The 19,390-nt window shown below is 38.9% G+C and overlaps 1 protein-coding gene across 10 annotated transcripts in view; it reads right to left on the bottom strand.

The window, feature by feature from the left end:
* Positions 1-19,390, bottom strand: part of mef2cb (myocyte enhancer factor 2cb) — a 187,059-nt gene that overhangs the window by 145,737 nt on the left and 21,932 nt on the right. For 9 of the 10 annotated variants that reach the window (XM_062050958.1, XM_062050954.1, XM_062050959.1 and 6 more), the window contains exon 1: positions 2,643-2,865. The gene's annotated coding sequence lies outside the window, so the exon portion shown is untranslated. Of the gene's footprint in view, positions 1-2,642; positions 2,866-17,048; positions 17,165-19,390 lie in introns of those variants that run through there. The other variant, XM_062050949.1, reaches the window with a different exon arrangement.

The raw sequence follows: 19,390 nt of genomic DNA on the forward strand, positions 1-19,390 counted from the left end.
AAGAAAAAAAAAGAAGAAAGAAATCATTGTGAATACACAACAAGAAAACAAAAGCATAAACAATCAGACACGATACAAACACACACAGAGACAGACAGGCAAACAAAGAAAGGCAGCGAACACAAAGCGGGGCGCAGCCAAAAAAGGGAAAATAAACTGACTTTATGGAGAAAATATTCTAAAGTGTGTTTTACAATACAATTAAACATCAAAGGCTGCATCTATTCCGCTGTGATCTTTAACACCCCAGTGAACAGCCCCCCCGACACACAGTTACAACACACAGTAACGCAAACACTGCTGAGCATCAGCGCTAATTACTAGAGAGAGATGCAAAAAAAAAAGGACATATTTAAATATACGCATTCCCTGTAAAGTGTGGTCTTTTTTAAAAAGTTTATAAAGTAAGAGGTTATATGATAAGAGTGAAATTAATTATATGTTTCATGCATTAACACAAGTCTTGAGAGGCCTTGAGGAGCAAAAAATGAGCGTTACTGTATCACACCTATTATCAGCTCTTTCTATGTATTATGATGTGATGACTCCTGTATCACCTTTTTTCTTTGCAGCCAAATATGTCAACTTACTGTACTTTGATATCTCGCACCATGCCAACATGGTTAAAAAAATAAAAATAAAAATAATATTTAAAACAACATGAAAAAAACTTTAAAGCACAGCAAAAGGGGGGGGGCCTGATAAATTATTTGCTTAAACATGAGCGCCTGTAATGTTTCTATGAAGCAAAAATGTTTTCCATAAGGAGTGAATTCTGAAATGGGCTTTTTTCTCTCTCTGCTGGATTACATGTCTTTGTGGTTTTCCTGTGCGATATTTCAAAAAAAAAGGAACCATACACACTCTGGGGTGAGTCCCCACTTTGCGCGGACATTTATGTTGAGAATGAAAAATATTGGCATTCATGCGCACACCGATCACACACACATACGTCCATCTTTCGTCTTACACTCTTGGCTAAAGTTAGAAAAAAAAAATACCACATGGTTTTTGACATGATTTTAACACATTTTAAAGCATGTCCATGGGGACCTAATAGATTCCAGTGGTCCCCTCTTGGTAGATGTGTCACAACGCCATAACCCCTGTTAGATATAGGTACACAAGTGCACACACACGCACGCACACACACACACACACACACACACACACACACACACACACACACACACACACACACACACACACACACAGTCCTTCCTTTAAGTAAAGCCTCACTGAGCCCCTAGTGTACAGCAAAGTGCCCTGACAATCGGCTCAATGCCCTCGGCCAATCAGGGCCACACGTGACCCTCTAATCCGACTCTGACAAGTGTGTGTCGTCATTGTTGGTTTTGTGAATCAGTGCCCCTAAAATGTCAAAAAGGGAAGGGGTTAAGAGGGGGGTAACAAAAAACGGTGTTAATAGGGGACAGAGCATCCTTTTTTATTTTTTTGTCTATATGCATGCACAGGGGGGTTCTTGCAGATTACAGTGCTGGGCTGACACAGTCCACAGTGTGTAATCGTGCGTCCACATGCGAACACTCATCTTCCTCTGAGCGGATTAACCTAACGCTATAACTCCCAAGAGAGCAACAGGCCAGACAGGACAACTTCATTGACCGTGGCCACAGCAGTGGGACCCACATTTTGTCTTATGCACTAAAACATTGTCCAATTTCTAAATTGCCCCTCTGGAATTCAATTGAATTGCGGTAAAGTACAGAATAATAGGACATTGCACAATAAAAATGGCTTTGAAAGTTGTCATTTTTACTTGAATTGTTCCCCCTCTCACAAGTTGAATAGAGAATCTGCATTAAAATGGTATTTGTTGTTAAAAAATCATAACGTGCATACAAAATCGATGCAGTTTTGCGACGGCGTTATGTTCGAACCCTCTGCCGTGCCGGCTGCACAAAGGAACCAAACAGAGTCAGAGTTCCCGTCCAAAGGCCCGACTTTATGTTTTTACATACATATTTAGTTTCTGGGGTTGCAAGTGGGTAACAGATGAGACGGGTTAATGAAGGTCCTGCAACAGGTTCAAGTGTGCATAGTGGCACAATTAGAATAATAATGCAGCCTGCCAGGGACACAATAAACACAGATTCACAGTGCCATTATACATTTTGGTGATGCCTTTATTTATTATATAAAAAGCTACATTTCTGGAGAAGTTGTTATTAAACATAATTTAATCTGTGTTTAAAATGGTCCGACAACAACACAATAACTGTGCTTATCTCAATTTAATAATTACATAAAATTATTTTGATGACTTTTAAATTCCCATATGCAAACCCAAGCTGCCTGCTTTTTTTTGTTTAGTGGAACAAACTTTTTTTGTATTATTTTTGTATTTTTTTAAAAGTAAGCCTACATTAGCACGTGTTAAGATGTGTTAATGTGCAAACAGGAGCAGAACTCCCTTAATAGAGCCATAAACAGCCGTTTAAAAAGTCCTTTTATGGGGCCAATTGTCAGCATAAGTGGAGTGGGGTCGCGACACTTATTACAGAGGAGCTTCATTCACCCACGACATGTCGAACACGTTATTAATGAATGAAAAAAACACAACAAAATATAACAAGTCCAAACTTGTCCAAAGCATTAACGCCAGCGCACTTCTTACTTACTTGATAAAAGAAGGAATGAACCCGGCTGTTGTGGAAGGCGCGCAGCGAGCAGGTCCGCCGGTGCTTGGTGGGGTCCGGTCCGGACTGGCTTGGCGAGGACGGGACTCGGGCCGACACGCACTTAAAATCCAGGAGCGCAATTTAGCAGAGGACGCCGCTGGGAGGGGAAAAAGTCATCTACAGTACACGCTGGGAGTCTCCACTATGTCATGGAGGACTACTAGCTCTCTCTCTCTCTCTCTCTCTCTCTCTCTCTCTCTCTCTCTCTCTCTCTCTCTCTCTCTCTCTCTCTCTCTCTAATCGCTCAGAAGCGTGCGCTCGGCAGAGGTGTCGGTACGGTGGAGCGGTGCCGGTATAGCTAGTGAAGATCTGCTTTGCCACATATCCTGACAAAATATTTCCACAAACTCTTCTCCTTCCTCTTTTTATTTATTTATTTGTTTGCGCGTGACGTCTTATTGTTCTTCTTCTTCTTCTTCTTCTTCTTCTTCTTCTTCTTCTTCTTCTTCTTCTTCTTCTTCTTCTTCTTCTTTTTCTTCTTCTTCTTCTTCTTCTTTGTATTCCTTTAAAGTCCTACTCTTCTTCTTCTTCTTCGTATTCCTTTAGAGTCATCTTCTCCTTATTCTTTTTCTTCTTCTTTGTATTCCTTTAGAGTTTTCTTCTTCTTCTTCTTCTTCTTCTTCTTCTTCTTCTTCTTCTTCTTCTTCTTCTTCTTCTTCTTCTTCTTCTTCTTCTTCTTCTTCTTCTTCTTCTTTTTCTTCTTCTTTGTATTCCTTTAGAGTCCTCTTCTTCTTCTTCTTCTTTGTATTCCTTTAGAGTCCTCTTCTTCTTCTTCTTTTTCTTCTTATTTGTATTCCAATAGTCTTCTTCTTCTTCTTCTTCTTCTTCTTCTTCTTCTTCTTCTTCCTCTTCTTCTTGTCCTTTTTCTTTGTCTCCGTCTTCTTCTTCTTCTTCTTCTTCTTCTTCTTCTTCTTCTTCTTCTTCTTCTTCTTCTTCTTCTTCTTCTTCTTCTTCTTCTTTGTATTCCTGTAGTATTCTTCTTCTTCTTCTTGTCCTTCTTCTTCTTCTTCTTCTTCTTCTTTTTCTTCTTCTTGTCCTTCTTCTTCTTCTTCTTCTTCTTCTTCTTCTTCTTCTTCTTCTTCTTCTTCTTCTTCTTCTTCTTTTTCTTCTTCTTGTCCTTCTTCTTCTTCTTCTTCTTCTTCTTCTTCTTCTTCTTCTTTGTATTCCTCTAGAGTCCTCTTCTTCTTCTTCTTTTTCTTCTTCTTTGTATTCCTATAGTCTTCTTCTTCTTCTTCTTCTTCTTCTTCTTCTTCTTCTTGTCCTTCTTCTTCGTCTTCGTCTTCTTATTCTTCTTCTTGTTCTTCTTCTTCGTCTTCTTCTTCGTCTTCTTCTTTGTATTCCTCTAGAGTCCTCTTATTGTTCTTCTTCTTTTTCTTCTTCTTTGTATTCCTTTAGTCTTCGTCTTCTTCTTCCTGTTCTTCTTCTTGCGCTTCTTCTTGCGCTTCTTCTTGTGCTTCTTCTTGCGCTTCTTCCTGCGCTTCTTCTTCTCCTTCTCCTTCTTCTTCTTTTTCTTCTTCGTATTCCTTTAGAGTTCTCTTCTTCTTCTTCTTCTTCTTTGTATTCCTTGAGAGTCCTCTTCTTCTTTTTCTTTTTTGTATTCCTTTATAGTCATCTTCTTCTTCTTCTTCTTCTTCTTCTTCTTCTTTGTATTCCTTTAGAGTCTTCTTCTTCTTCTTCTTCTTCTTCTTCTGCTTCTTCTTCTTCTTCTTCTTCTTCTTTGTATTCCTTTAGAGTCTTCTTCTTCTTCTTCTTCTTCTTCTTCTTGGCCCCTTAAAATGAGTTTGACACCCCTGTTTTAATGCATACTAACTTGTAAAGTCTGCTAACAATGGAGCCAATGGGGATCGCGCTATTCCGCCTATTGTTTGGATTTAAAATGACGTCAAGATGGGCTCATGTTCCGCCCATTAAGTGTGTTCAGAGTGCCTCGAGAGGTAAACGAAAAGGGCGGAAGAGTGCAAGATGTAATGAAAGACGACGAGAAAAGCTACCTTGTACTCCAGTACATGGTAGCACAGCCCAACAATGCATGAGTGATCACGCCGTTAGAGGTTTGTTTGGTATACTTTTAACATTTAGTGTTTCCTATTTAATCATTATCTTGGTATTATTTGTATTTCTTAAGACACATCTTTGCTACAAGTGTACGAGTCCAAATAAAATAAATCGGATGTCAGCAAAACCTAAAACAGTTAAGTTTTTATGCTGTACATATCCTACCAAGTCAGTCCTACACTGTTTCAATGTCCATTTATCTGATGATGCAATTGTTGATGCTGATTGTTGATGACTGAAGTGTTGATACCAACCAAACCTACCCCCCCCCCCCCCCATATCCCACACCCCGGATTGTAAATAATGTAAATAATTCAATGTATATACTCTGATGATTATCTTGTGTGATGACTGTATTAAGATGTTAGTATACAGGTTTATTTGATAGTATATATCTGTATCATGAATCAATTTAAGTGGACCCCGACTTAAACAAGTTGAAAAACGTGTTACCATTTAGTGGTCAATTGTACGGAATATGTACTTCACTGTGCAATCTACTAATACAAGTTTCAATCAATCAATTAATCAAAAGGCAGCAATAGTAAATGGTAAATGAAGCTTTCAGCACATACACAATGTTTACATCTATAGTTATATTTTGATAAAGACGGGGGAAAACAAGCTACTCGTAAACGGTGCGAGCAACATCAACAACAAACATGGCGGTTGACGCAAAGTTAAATCATGAAATGCAACCTTACCCGAGCAAAAACGATGCATTATTATCCGGCAGAGTCTTGATGCCAACGTCCTTGACCTAGCCACACACAAAGAAGTTGTAGACCTCCATGTTTTTCCATGTTTTCGTCGTTTAGAGCAGTGGTCCCCGAACACCGGGCCGCGGCCCGGTACCGGTCCGTGGATCGATTGGTACCGGGCCACACAAGAAATAAAAAAAAATAATACAATGTTTTTTTTTTATTAAATCAACATTAAAAACACAAGATACACTTACAATTAGTGCACCAAACCAAAAAAACTCCCTCCCCCATTTACACTCATTCGCACAAAAGGGTTGTTTCTTTCTGTTATTAATATTTCTGGTTCCTACATTATATATCAATACAGCTCAATACAGTCTGCAGGGATACAGTCCGTAAGCACTCATGACTGTATTTTTTTATGACACCCCCCACCCCAATTTTCAAGCGTTGACCGGTCCGCAGTTACAAAAAGGTTGGGGACCACTGGTTTAGAGCACAAGATAGTTGATATGTCTGGAAACTCCACCGACAAACTTTGTCACTCGACAAATGGTAAATGAATTGTACTTGTATAGCGCTTTTCTACCTTCAAGGTACTCAAAGCACTTTGACACTATTTCCACATTCACCCATTCACACACTGACGGCGGGTGAAGTGTCTTGCTCAAGGACACAACACTTCTACCAACCAACTAGGTTGGTAGAAGCTGGGAATTGAACCAGGGACCCTCAGGTTGAATTATTTCCCATTCTTGCTTGATGTACAGCTTAAGTTGTTCAACAGTCAGGAGGTCTCCGTTGTGGTATTTTAGGCTTCATAATGTGCCACACATTTTCAATGGGAGACAGGTCTGGACTACAGGCAGGCCAGTCTAGTACCCGCACTCTTTTACTATGAAGCCACGTTGATGTAACACATGGCTTGGAATTGTCTTGCTGAAATAAGCAGGGGCGTTCATGGTAACGTTGCTTGGATGGCAACATATGTTGCTCCAAAACCTGTATGTACCTTTCGGCATTAATGGCGCCTTCACATATGTGTAAGTTACCCATGTCTTGGGCACTAATACACCCCCATACCATCACAGATGCTGGCTTTTCAACTTTGCGCCTATAACAATCCGGATGGTTCTTTTCCTCTTTGGTCCGGAGGACACGACGCCCACAGTTTCCAAAAACAATTTGAAATGTGGACTCGTCAGACCACAAAACACTTTTCCACTTTGTATCAGTCCATTTTAGATGAGCTCAGGCCTAGCGAAGCCGACGGCGTTTCTGGGTGTTGTTGATAAACGGTTTTTGCCTTGCATAGGAGAGTTTTAACTTGCACTTACAGATGTAGCGACCAACTGTAGTTACTGACAGTGGGTTTCTGAAGTGTTCCTGAGCCCATGTGGTGATATCCTTTACACACTGATGTCGCTTGTTGATTCAGTACAGCCTGAGGGATCGAAGGTCACGGGCTTAGCTGCTTACGTGTAGTGATTTCTCCAGATTCTCTGAACCCTTTGATGATATTACGGAGCGTAGATGGTGAAATCCCTAAATTCCTTGCAATAGCTGGTTGAGAAAGGTTTTTCTTAAACTGTTCAACAATTTGCTCACGCATTTGTTAACAAAGTGGTGACCCTCGCCCCATCCTTGTTTGTGAATTACTGAGCATTTCATGGAATCTACTTTTATACCCAATCATGGCACCCACCTGTTCCCAATTTGCCTGTTCACCTGTGGGATGTTCCAAATAAGTGTTTGATGAGCATTCCTCAACTTTATCAGTATTTATTGCCACCTTTCCCAACTTCTTTGTCACGTGTTGCTGGCATCAAATTCTAAAGTTAATGATTATTTGCAAAAAAATAAATGTTTATCAGTTTGAACATCAAATATGTTGTCTTTGTAGCATATTCAATTTAATATGGGTTGAAAAGGATTTGCAAATCATTGTATTCCGTTTATATTTACAACTAACTCAATTTCCCAACTCAGATGGAAACAGGGTTTGTACTTGTATAGCACTTTTCTACCTTCAAGGTACTCAAAACACTTTGACACTATTTCCAGATTCACCCATTCACACACTGATGGTGGGAGCTGCCATGCAAGGCACTAACCACGACCCATCAGGAGAAAGGGTGAAGTGTCTTGCTCAAGGACACAACGGATGGTACTAGGTTGGTAGAAGCTGGGAACCGAACCAAGGACCCTCAGGTTGCTGGCACGGCCACTCTCTCAACTGCGCCACGCCGTCCCTCGACAACTCTTTTTTTGATAAAGTACAGGGATCTATTCCATTGCATAGTTGGATTTTTGCTCGTATCTGCTTCTTGCAGGAATAATTAATCCCCTTTTGTACTCAAATTTGTGCGCGTCGCTTGCTGTACAACAGCCATCTAAACTTGGTTGACCACCACTGCAGTGGCGTGCCGTCACTAGAGGCAGGGGAGGCGGGGTCTCACCTGCCGTCATGGAAAGAAAAAAAATGTAAAAAGAAAAAAATAATAATTAAATTGTTATATGTATCCAGTGATTATACTAAAGTTATTTTCCATTTAACTTCACCAGTTTTAGATTATTTTTATTTTTATTTTCACATTTGCCGTTCAAATACTGAGAAGAGACGGTGCGGTGATCAGCAGCCAGATGACGCACGTCACTGATTTGTGCCTCAACATGGATTGTGCACAATGACTCGGCTAACTGCTGAGCTGCTGTGCAGTGAGACTGTATTGCTATATGAATTATATCAGCTAACTAAACTATGGCATAGTTTAGTTAGCTGAGGTATATAATATACAGTGTATTTTGTCAACAACTGTATGTGTGTAACGTATTTCTTGTGCTGAGCATTCATAAATCTGCTGCAAAAGACGTACTGGTTGAGGCTCGCAGTAATCCGGCCTCCTGGTGGTAGAGGGCGGTAGTGATCCCAGAGATCATTCCTCGGCCGCAGAAGAAGAAAAAAAAAAAAAAAAAGTTTGCAAACGATTGTTTATTTCCTCTAGCCTGGACTTTTATTAAAAACATGGAGGATTACATATGTAAAATAAAACAGTTTTCTAAACTGGACTTTCAATCGAAGCATGAGGTAAAAATTAAAGGTATACCAACGCCAGAGCTAAAAGGTTTGCTTTTGACTTCGGGACAGAAGACCCGTTCTTTTCAAATGGCGTGGTACACACGCAAAGGCTGTCCAGCAAGAAAGGTAAGACAATAATAATGTTTTTTTTATTAAATGTGCTTTTTTGTGTGCTACAGTTGTGTAAAGAATGCTGGTATTAGCTTTTAAACATAACCCGTTAACTGCTGCCAATCACATGGTGAATAAGATACTATTTAGGGTTCATATGTTTGTAAATCTGACTGTGATGATGCAGTGCCTCACCAGACATTAACCTCACCGCACGCCACTGCACCACTGGTATTCACTTCCGGGAAGAAATCACTTGTTGGAATACAAGCAACAAGGCACTCTTAAAAAAAAAGGTGTTATATACAGTACATGCTGTAAGTATATATATAATGTAGTAACCGGCACATTTTATAATCGCATGTAATATTTGCATATTTTGCTCATTTTAAGCATACTGTGGCACATTCATTTTACAAACATTCGCAGTTTCCTTCAACAACAACACTGACTACCACTCATGCAGACTTCATGAGAGACAACAAACATAATAAAACAAACACTCAGGTCCTGATTTACTAAAATCCAAAACGTGACCCAAAAATATTAAAAAAGCATGTACAATGAGTGGGCGTGTTGCGTGTGATTTACTAAGACTGCGTGAGCAATTGAAAAATGGTGCATGAGGATTTTACGTGTACTATACGGGGCATCACCCCAGAGACACTCATTTACTGCACATTCATGTTACCATGCTCCTACTTGTGGCATTTTGCTGTGTTTTCAAACATGCAGGAGACATCCACCACTTTTTATGGACATTTTAGAAGCAGTCCTGCAGCTCATTTACAATATACATATATTTTTTTAATCAGCAAAGGTGCGCTCATTAGAGAGAGGCTACATTTACTCCGCTCAGGACGCAAAAAACACATCCTTTTGAGATTTTTTTTTCATACAATAAATATTTCAATCATGTATTCTATATTAAATAAATTACGAAATACTAAAGGACACCAAAATGCTTGAAATAAACAAACAAATCATTAAAAAATACTGTAAGACACCGAAGAAACGCATAAATCGCATTTTTTTAATCAACCATTTAAGTAATCCAACAGCTATAACATTTTAAAAAATGATGTTGCTGAATAAATTATATGTCTGCTATTTTTTCATTTCTGACACGTGCTAAATAAAATGCAAAATAGTGCCCGAAAGACGGTGACGAGGGTTGATAAATCACACTGCGCGTGCTAAACATATTATATTTGCATTTTCTCTTTCCAGTATTGTGTCTGTTCTGATGATCAGCATATATTTTGCATTATAATGAAGACAGAGACGCAAAATGGATTGCAATCCTTATTCTTAACAGACGCAATCTACAACGCAAGCATTCAGTGGACCAGCTTTGCGTGTGCTATCAGGTTTAGTACATGCAAACTTTTTGTAAATCAGGCACTTACTGTACAATGTCTACTCTCACTGGGATGACGACTGATTGGATGTTCATATATTCTCATTTAAGTGAAGTACTAATCATAAATCTCTGGAATGGTTAAATAAAAGGTGGGTGCAAACTAGCGTCATTTTGTGTCTGTCTCGCCGTTTCCGGGTATAAATTGAAAGTCAAAGTTGACCAACTTCTCGGTTTATGGCCACAACCTTCTACTATCCAGGTGAAAGGCATGTTTTAAGCTAGAACAGTGGTTCAGCAACTTATTTTTTTTTCCAATTTCAGTTCCTAGAAAAGGCCGAAGGAACGTCCATAAAAAATGTGTATGTTTTACAAAAAAACTTGTTTGACTGGCTTGATTGTTTGTATGAAAAAAAAAACAAGTGCAAGAAAAGTTTTAAGTATGCTTAAACATAGTTAAGAACGTTTTCTAGGGGTGTGGGGAATAAAAAAAGTTGGTTATAAACTATCTGGATCCAGGTTTACTTGCAGTACAATATTGTATCGTTAGGGCACCTGTGTCAAACTCAAGGCCCAGGGGCCAGATCTAGCCCGGCGCATCATTTAATGTGGCCCGCGAAAGCCTGGAAAAAATGTGTGTCAATAAAATAATTTGTTTTCAGTAATTGCATTCTGACAGAAAAACATGCATATACTTTAAATATAGATATTATCTAATCATGCCACATTTACTTTTATATACGGTATTACATAAAAGCAAGTTATCCATCAAATTGTACAAAAAATATGATTATACAAAATAATAAAAATATTTTACTAATTGATGATGATGAATATAAGGATTTATTAAAAATGATTATACTTTTATATTAGTGCTGTCAAATGATCAGATGCATCACACTTGAAATTTGATAAATCACAATTAATCACTGTTTATTACCAGCATGCAATGATGGGCAGTAACAAGCTACATGTAGTTAAGCTACATAGTTGAACTACATTTTCCAGTAGCTTGGCGGCAGCTTAGCTAATTTTTTAACGAGTATTGTTTCCCATGTAGCGAGGTAACTTACATCAAAGCTACAAGCTACAAAGAGAGAAAACAGACTGCAAATTCAGGCCAAAAAATATAAAAATATGGAGAAAATTCAATGACCTGGATGAATGAGAACATCCATACATAAGGAGAAAATCCATGATGTATGGTTGGTGTTTGTATGATGAGTCACATTTGGCTAAGATTGGGCCAAAATATTACGGACTCGCAAATCAGAGGCAAGATAAGGCGGGTCAGCGAAACTAGTAAGCAAAATCATAACAGCCACGCACTCATGTCACATGATGACGAGGGAATAGGAGTTCATAAAAAAGTTTTACTGCACATAACCATTATTAAATGTTCCCAAACAACACACAAGCCATTGTTAATTTTTTGTCAAGCTATAGATAGATCCTGTTTTTTTTAAACTTTGGGTATAGAAAACAAAAAACATTATAGGGGTGGGCCAAAGAAAAGGCAAACTAAATACCTACATACAGTGGGGTGGGGGGACCCCTAGAGGTAGTTGTAGGGTGTCCCCAGCTAAATTACAGATAGTTATTGGGTCCATTTGTACACTCTCAGTTACATAAACATTGATATATACGTGTGGACCCATAGATATAAATGCCGTTAAATGTAGCTTTGATATAGCAAGCTACTTTTAACGGGATAGCTTCCTCTGTATCTTAGCTACATTTAATCGATAGTAACTTGTAGCTTAGCCTACTACATTATCCAAGTAGCTTGCCCATCACTTCCTGCATGCGTAATTTAAAATAATAATGAGTTGGACACCCTTGCATGAACGGGTACAAAGAGCAAACCTTGACGTTTAAAATATTTGTCCTTGGGAGTACCTGCAGTCTTGATTGTTCCTATAGAAACATGGCTTTTGTCTTACCATATTTCGTCTATTGTGATAACGTTGCTGAAACAACTTGTCTTTCCCTCTCTCTGGTGGTCCCGACACCCCCGCCCAAAGAAAGCTTCCCCCCCTCCCGTATGGCGCCAATCACAGTGCAAGAAGCCTCCTATCTGCAGATGATAAGGCCTGACACAGACAGTAAGCATGGGGAATTACCAGGCCCTTATCCATCCACCCGAATGATTTCAAAACATCCACTCTACTGGTGTGAAGATAACAATTAAAGCAGCAAGTTTGCCACTTCAGATAAGAGGCAGACAGGCATCACAATGGCTTTACGTACCGAGATGAATCCCAGATAGGCCTTGTAATAATCTGGCTCTATTATTCTAATATAATATGGCTGTCAAACGGGACAATTTTGGATGGTTCGAGTGTTACGCCATCACATCAGCACTCCTTGTTCAGTTTTTAATCAGCCAAAGCTCATACAATGTGACAGATTAAAGCAATTATATGTGGTAATCTTACTTAGAAGTAACAGCTTGGTTACTCTGATTTGTAATAATGACGGTAGCATCTCCATTGTTATTGCCATGGCAACCTCAGATGACATATTTTAGTTTAGTGCAATATTTTTACCAACGGAACAAACAAAGGCATATACAGTGCTACCCTTGTTATTGTAAGTCCATCTTTTCGTACGGTTTGGTTTTTGCCGTAATTTTAGTATTTGTCTATTAATGGTAAATGGTAAATGGGTTATACTATACAGAAAAAAAGCCGGTAGACAGGAAGTCTGGAGTCACTTTTATCTGAGACTTTAACATCGTCAAAACATGTCAAGACACCTCTTTTAACACGCGAAGTCCCAGAGAAGGGTCAATTGACATTTTTACCTAGAAAACACACAAGAGGGTCATTTGACCCCTAGTCCCCCCTGTGGACACTCCTTTTGTTATGAAAATATGGCTGTTAGTGGCACACGGCAGGGGGCCACTTGAGCCTGTGTGGGGGAGGGGACCTTACAGCTCAAGCTTTAGTTCTGAGGTAGGTTGTGTGTGTTTTTGCAAGGATCAACAGAATGAAGGGATCAACACTCTGACATTTATTGTTAAAAAAAATACAAAACAAAACATATTTACAAAGAATGAAAAAGCAACTGTTTTCCCAGTTTTGGTGTGGAGGGTTGTTGCAGAAGCAATTGTTATTTTTGTGTGCCAAAAATAGTTTAAAAAAAAAAATTTACAAAGAAAAAAGCATATTTACAAAGAATGAAAAACCATGTCCATGTAAACGTGACTGACATACATTTGAGCAGTCACTCACAATCCTGGCACTGCCATTGCTCCTTTCGGCATTTCCCACATGTATAATTTTTCTGTCTACCTAGACAAACTGCCCCTAACAGCCTCATTACCATAACAAAATGAGTGATTAGTGTATTCGGGAAAAGCGTCGGGCCAAATGACCCCTCTCTGGGTCTTCTAGGTAGACAGAAAAATGCTGGGACTTCTAGTGTTAATGCCAATTACACACTTCCGGCTTCACAATAACAGCGCTACGCGTCGCATCCGGTCTAATTACGATCATGGCTTTGTCAAAGATGTTTTGTAATGTAATCTGTGATATATCTAGCGAAACAAATATTTTCTGGCAGATTGAAATAAAATGTATATTCTTTTATAACCTGTTCTGATTGATCGTCCGCAATTACAGAATGTTACGCAGGTTGAATATTACACTTTATTGATAATTACAGAAGGTTAAAACATTGCCATGCAAAGTTATGAATGTCATTAACTTGTACGAGATGTAATGCACAGAATACAGAGGTGGGTAGAGTACCCAAAAATTGTACTCAAGTAAGAGTATCGATACTTTAGAATAATATGACTCAAGTAGAAGTAAAAAGTAGTCATCAAAATAATTACATGAGTAAGAGTAAGTACGTATTTAGTGAAAAAACTATGCAAGTATTGAATAACTTGTGAGTAACTTCTAATTCATTTAGTAGCTATGTTTTCATGGTTCTTACACTGCAATTGTTGTTGACGTGAGCGTGCGTTTGTAAAACAAAAAAATAATATACAAGTTATTGCAACATGTTTTCTGTAGTTCGAAGTGGAATTCTTGTAGGCTGAAATGTGAATATTTATACTGACACAGATGACAGCACATTATATGAATGTTATTTGTACTAGTTTTAAAAGTAATCACTGAAGATTTGTACTGCATTGTCAGACATTATGTCACTTTTTACAATCAGTACATTTAAATGCACTAAATTAGTCTGATATGTCAAATAATTCAGTTGCTTCTATTTTCAGTTCGAGTTTCCATGATCTATCTCTACTGTGACTGTTGGCCATATGCAGTGTGCCTCTCGTACACTAGGGGTAATTGTGGTCATTTCAATTTGTTAGCTACTGTATGTGGAAATGTACACTACCGTTCAAAAGTTTGGGATAGCCTTCATTTCTATGAACAAGAATAGACTGTCGCGTTTCAGATGAAAGTTCTCTTTTTCTGGCCTTTTTGAGTGTTTAATTGACCCCACAAATGTGATGCTCCAGAAACTCAATCTGCTCAAAGGAAGGTCCGTTTTGTGGCTTCTGTAACGAGCTAAACTGTTTTCAGATGTGTGAACATGATTGCACAAGGGTTTTCTAATCATCAATTAGCCTTCTGAGCCAATGAGCAAACACATTGTACCATTAGAACACTGGAGTGATAGTTGCTGGAAACTTGCCTCTATACACCTATGTAGATATTGCACCAAAAACCAGACATTTGCAGCTAGAATAGTCATTTACTACATTAGCAATGTATAGAGTGTATTTCTTTAAAGTTAAGACTAGTTTAAAGTTATCTTCATTGAAAAGTACAGTGCTTTTCCTTCAAAGATAAGGACATTTCAATGTGACCCCAAACTTTTGAACGGTAGTGTAAATAGAGTAGAATAAGAGAATGCTACATGATAATAAGCTAGCACTAGTAACTTTCAAGCTTCGGATATACCAGATACCGGTAAGTACTTTCCACTGCTATTTAGTGTTGTTGGTAATTTTTTAATGAGTTTAAATACACCTGTGGTTATTAAGATCATCAGAGACATACAAAAAATATCGCTTTTTTAGTCAACTGTTTTAGGAGGTTTCTGCTTACCAGTTGTCTCAAACAGCCGGGATGTCTTGGCATCATGTCACGTAATTAAAGTGTCTTCTTGAGGAACATTCTGACACTTGTTAAACATTTAGGTTGATATTTTATCATACCACCAGCTTATTATTTCCAGCCAGGTAGAATGCCAGAATCCGTTTGATTGGTAGAATGGAGTCAAACGTCACTAAAGCTTTTGTTGGATTGGTAAAACAGAGTCATGTGACAGTGCCTGCCGAAAACAGGCTCACAGACAAATTCATTCTTAGCCTTCGTCAATAGTTTATAAATAATTATGATATGAATAAATTTAACTTTTTAGAACTACTCTGACAAGTACAATTGTTTCAAAACTTTACTTAAGTAAACATAACAGAGTAAATGTAGCACATTACTACCCACCTCTGATAGAATATCAGGAACATTTATTCAGGTAGTAATATCACAGATTACATACCAAACATATTTGACAATCAAATCATGATCGTAACAATCCACATTTTGTGTTATTAATGCATGCAACTGGTATCTAAAGATGGAAGTATAGCTCCTCTCTTCTGAATGCAAGTGCTCCTACAGCAGAAATACAAATTATGTATTCCTACAAAATATAAAATATGTCTAGACAACAATGCACTCCAGGTATTTTTTTTTAAATTCTCAGTAAAACTGGTTTTGTCATGATCCGTGGTCCGCATCATGTTTTTGTTATGTTCTGTTAGTTTTAGACTCCATAGTTCCTGTTTTTGTGCACTCTTGTTTGTTTTAGTTACCATGGCGACTTATGATTTTCACCTGCCTCTGGTGTTCGGTACGTGCACCTGTTTCCAATCTAGAGACATTATTTAGCCTACCTTTGCCAGTCAGTCGTCCTGGGGTCATTGTTTGTCTCATGCCTGGACTGCGTAAGTCATGTTTATTTCATGCCACAGTTTCATAAGTTCACTATGTCCATAGTCTATGCTAAGTATTTACTTTAACTCCAAGTGCGATCAGCGCTTTGTGCTTTCGCCTTGTTTTCCGTTTTTGTACCTTTTTGAGTTTTGAGAATTAAATCATGTTTTTACCTGCACGCCTTGTCCGGAATAGTCCGTTTGCATCCTGGGAGAACAAACCTCGCAGCAAGCTGCAACCAAACCGTGACAGGTTTATGTCGTTTTTGTGTTGAGCTGTTTAAAAAGGCATGTTTAAAAACATTTGATGAAATCAAACTAATTGTCCAATAAAAACTTAAAAATGATCTGTGCAGAGTACACTTAATAATGACAAAAAAATTACATTTATCTTTGATTAATCGCAACTAATTTTGAGTCAACAATCAACAAACCGTGATTAATCGCAATTCAATATTTTAATTGTTTATCAGCCCTACGAATAATATATTGTGAGAATCTGTTTGAATCGAGAATGGTTTCTGAATCGTCACCTCAAGAATAAAATGAATCAAATTGTTAATTGTTGTAAGATTGACATTCTTATCACAAGATATGACTAAAAAAGGCCTCCCCTATGCGCCCCACTTTGCAGTGTACTCGTGTAAACTGATCCCGCGCGGCGTCCTAGTCTTTCCTTCCTTTCAAGTTCACCTGTGAAGCGTAAGATATGCTCTCTAAGCCGCCAGTCAGTTACGAAGGGAAATAGCCGCCTATCAAATCAGTTCATAAATAAATCAAGCTGGCTAATCTGCTTGACGGGTGGACATTACACTTTGGTGTCTGATGACTTGGGGCGCCGCCTTCACATCACCTGACCTTTGAATCTTTAATAGCGTTCCCTTCGCCCGCCCTGGACCTCGCATCATCAGATCGGATACACTTTATTGTTACGCGCTGGTCACGAGTGCAACATGGCGAATATGAATGGCATTCCATACAGGGGTATGAAACGCCAAGAGCCGGCGCCTTTGAGCTATGAAGTCTGCCGCCGTGCAGCACGGTCACTTTTAGGTGCCTGTGTGATTGCACGTACCTATTTCAATTTTCCTTCAGCCGCCGTCTCGTAGCTTTGCTAATGGCGCCTGCTAGCCATTCATCTGAGAGGTCCTTTCAGTGTTCACAAGGCTTGAGGTCGTCTGTGGTTAGCACCTGGAAAGAGAAGCAAAGTAGCAAAGCGTGAGGAGGAGGGGGAGGAGGAGGAGGTGGAGGAGAGAGCGCAAACCTGCCACTAACATGGTAATTGTTGGCATTGACGTGTGCCGGATCGACACCTTCCACATAAATGAGTGCGACACGCTCACGCATGACAGGAATTTGTAGGACACTTATGGAAATGTTTACGAAAGTTAAAACTTCAGTATTGGACAATAGTGTACTCTTAGGCCGGGGGTCAGCAACCCGCGGCTCTTTAGTGCCGCCGTAGTGGCTCCCTGGAGCAGTTTTAAAAAAGGATTGAAAATGGAAAAAGATGGATTTTTTTCCTTTCAGTATGTTTTTTGTTTGAGGACAAACATGACGCAAACCTTCCCAATTGTTAGAAAGCCCACTGTTTAATATGTTTGGGTGCATGTGTCACTGATGAGAGTATTGGGTGAACATCGTTTTGTCCTACTAATTTCGGCGGTTCTTGAACTCACCATAGTGTGGACTGTGACGCAACAGTTTGTTTACATGTAGAATCTTCCACTCCTTCTTTGTCTCATTTTGTCCACCAAAAGTTTTATTCTGTGGGTGAATGCACAAAGGTGCGCTTTGTTGATGTTATTGACTTGTTGAAAGGCTAATCAGGCATATTTGGTCAGTGCATGACTGCAAGCTAATCAATGCTAACATGCTATTTGGGCTAGCTGTATGTACATATTGCATCATTATGCCTCATTTGTAGGTATATTTGAGATCATTTAATTTCCTTCACTTATATCCTCTGTGTTTAATTTATATTTGCATGTCTCATGACACATTATTTGTATGTAATATTGGCTGCGTTTGAGATAGTTGTTTGTGTGCCATGTTGTTCCAGACCACAGCAAACATTACCTAGCTTGCTAAAGATGAACTTGGACACACACATCTATACCTTTGGCCATTAAAAGCCAGTCATTTCCAGCCTCTGATTTACTAATGGTTTCTAATGTTGTAAAAATCTGCACAATAAATATTACATTTCAACATTTCTGTCAACGAAGATTTGGTTGGATTAGGTTATTATAGCTAATATAGACACTTTTCTCCTCCAAACATATTGCTGGGTATTGTGGGCAAACAGCTCAATTTTTGTTTCATCTGACAACATAACTTTCCTCCAGAAGGTCTTATCTTTGTCTATGTGATGTCAGATGAAACAAAAATTGATCAGTTTGGCCACAATACCCAGCAATATGTTTGGAGGAGAAAAGGTGAAGCCTTTAATCCCAGGAACACCATTCCTATCGTAAAGCATGGTGGTGGTAGTATTGTGCTCTGGGCCTGTTTTGCTGCCAATGGAACTGGTGCTTTACAGAGAGTAAATTGGACAATGAAAAAGGAGGATTACCTCCAAATTCTTCAGGACAACCTAAAATTATCAGCCCGGAGGTTGGGTCTTGGGCGCAGTTGGGTGTTCCAACAGGACAATGACCCCAAACACATGTCAAAACTGGTAAAGGAATGGCTAAATCAGGATAGAATGGAAGTTTTAGAATGGCCTTCCCAAAGTCCTGACTTAAACGTGTGGACAATGCTGAAGAAACAAGTCCATGTCAGAAAACCACCAAATTTAGCTGAACTGCACCAATTTTGTCAAGAGGAGTGGTCAAAAATCCAACCAGAAACTTGCCAGAAGCTTGTGGATGGCTACCAAAAGCGCCTTATTGGAGTGAAACTTGCCAAGGGACATGTAACCAAATATTACTTTGCCAAATATTACATATTGTATACATACTGTCATGTCTGTGTTCATGTTTTTGTTTGGCCATGTGCTGTTTTGTTTTTTGGACACTTCCTTAGTTCCTGGTTTCACTTCCTGGTTTTGTTTTGTTTCCATGGTTACTCATTAGTTTCACCTGTTCCACGTTTGGACTCACACACACCTGTCTCACGTTTTCACAGTCATGTCACGCACCTGTTCACAGTTAGTCACGCACCTGTTTTCACTTATCATGTCACTATATAGGCTTTTCTGTTTCTGTTGTTCGTCCTGGCGACATCATACATTCATGCCATGTTCACAGTTCCTTGTCACGTAAGTTTTTGTTTAATGTTCATAGTTCTCCGCCATTGTGCGCGCCTTTTGTTTTGTCCTAGTCAAGTTTTTTACCTCCGCTGTGAGCGCCTTTTGTTTGTACCTTTTGTTTGAGTTTATAGTAATAATTAAACTATGTCTTTACCTGCACGCCA

This window comes from Entelurus aequoreus, linkage group LG06 (genome assembly GCF_033978785.1).
Source record: "Entelurus aequoreus isolate RoL-2023_Sb linkage group LG06, RoL_Eaeq_v1.1, whole genome shotgun sequence".
In the NCBI taxonomy this organism is placed as follows: domain Eukaryota; kingdom Metazoa; phylum Chordata; class Actinopteri; order Syngnathiformes; family Syngnathidae; genus Entelurus; species Entelurus aequoreus.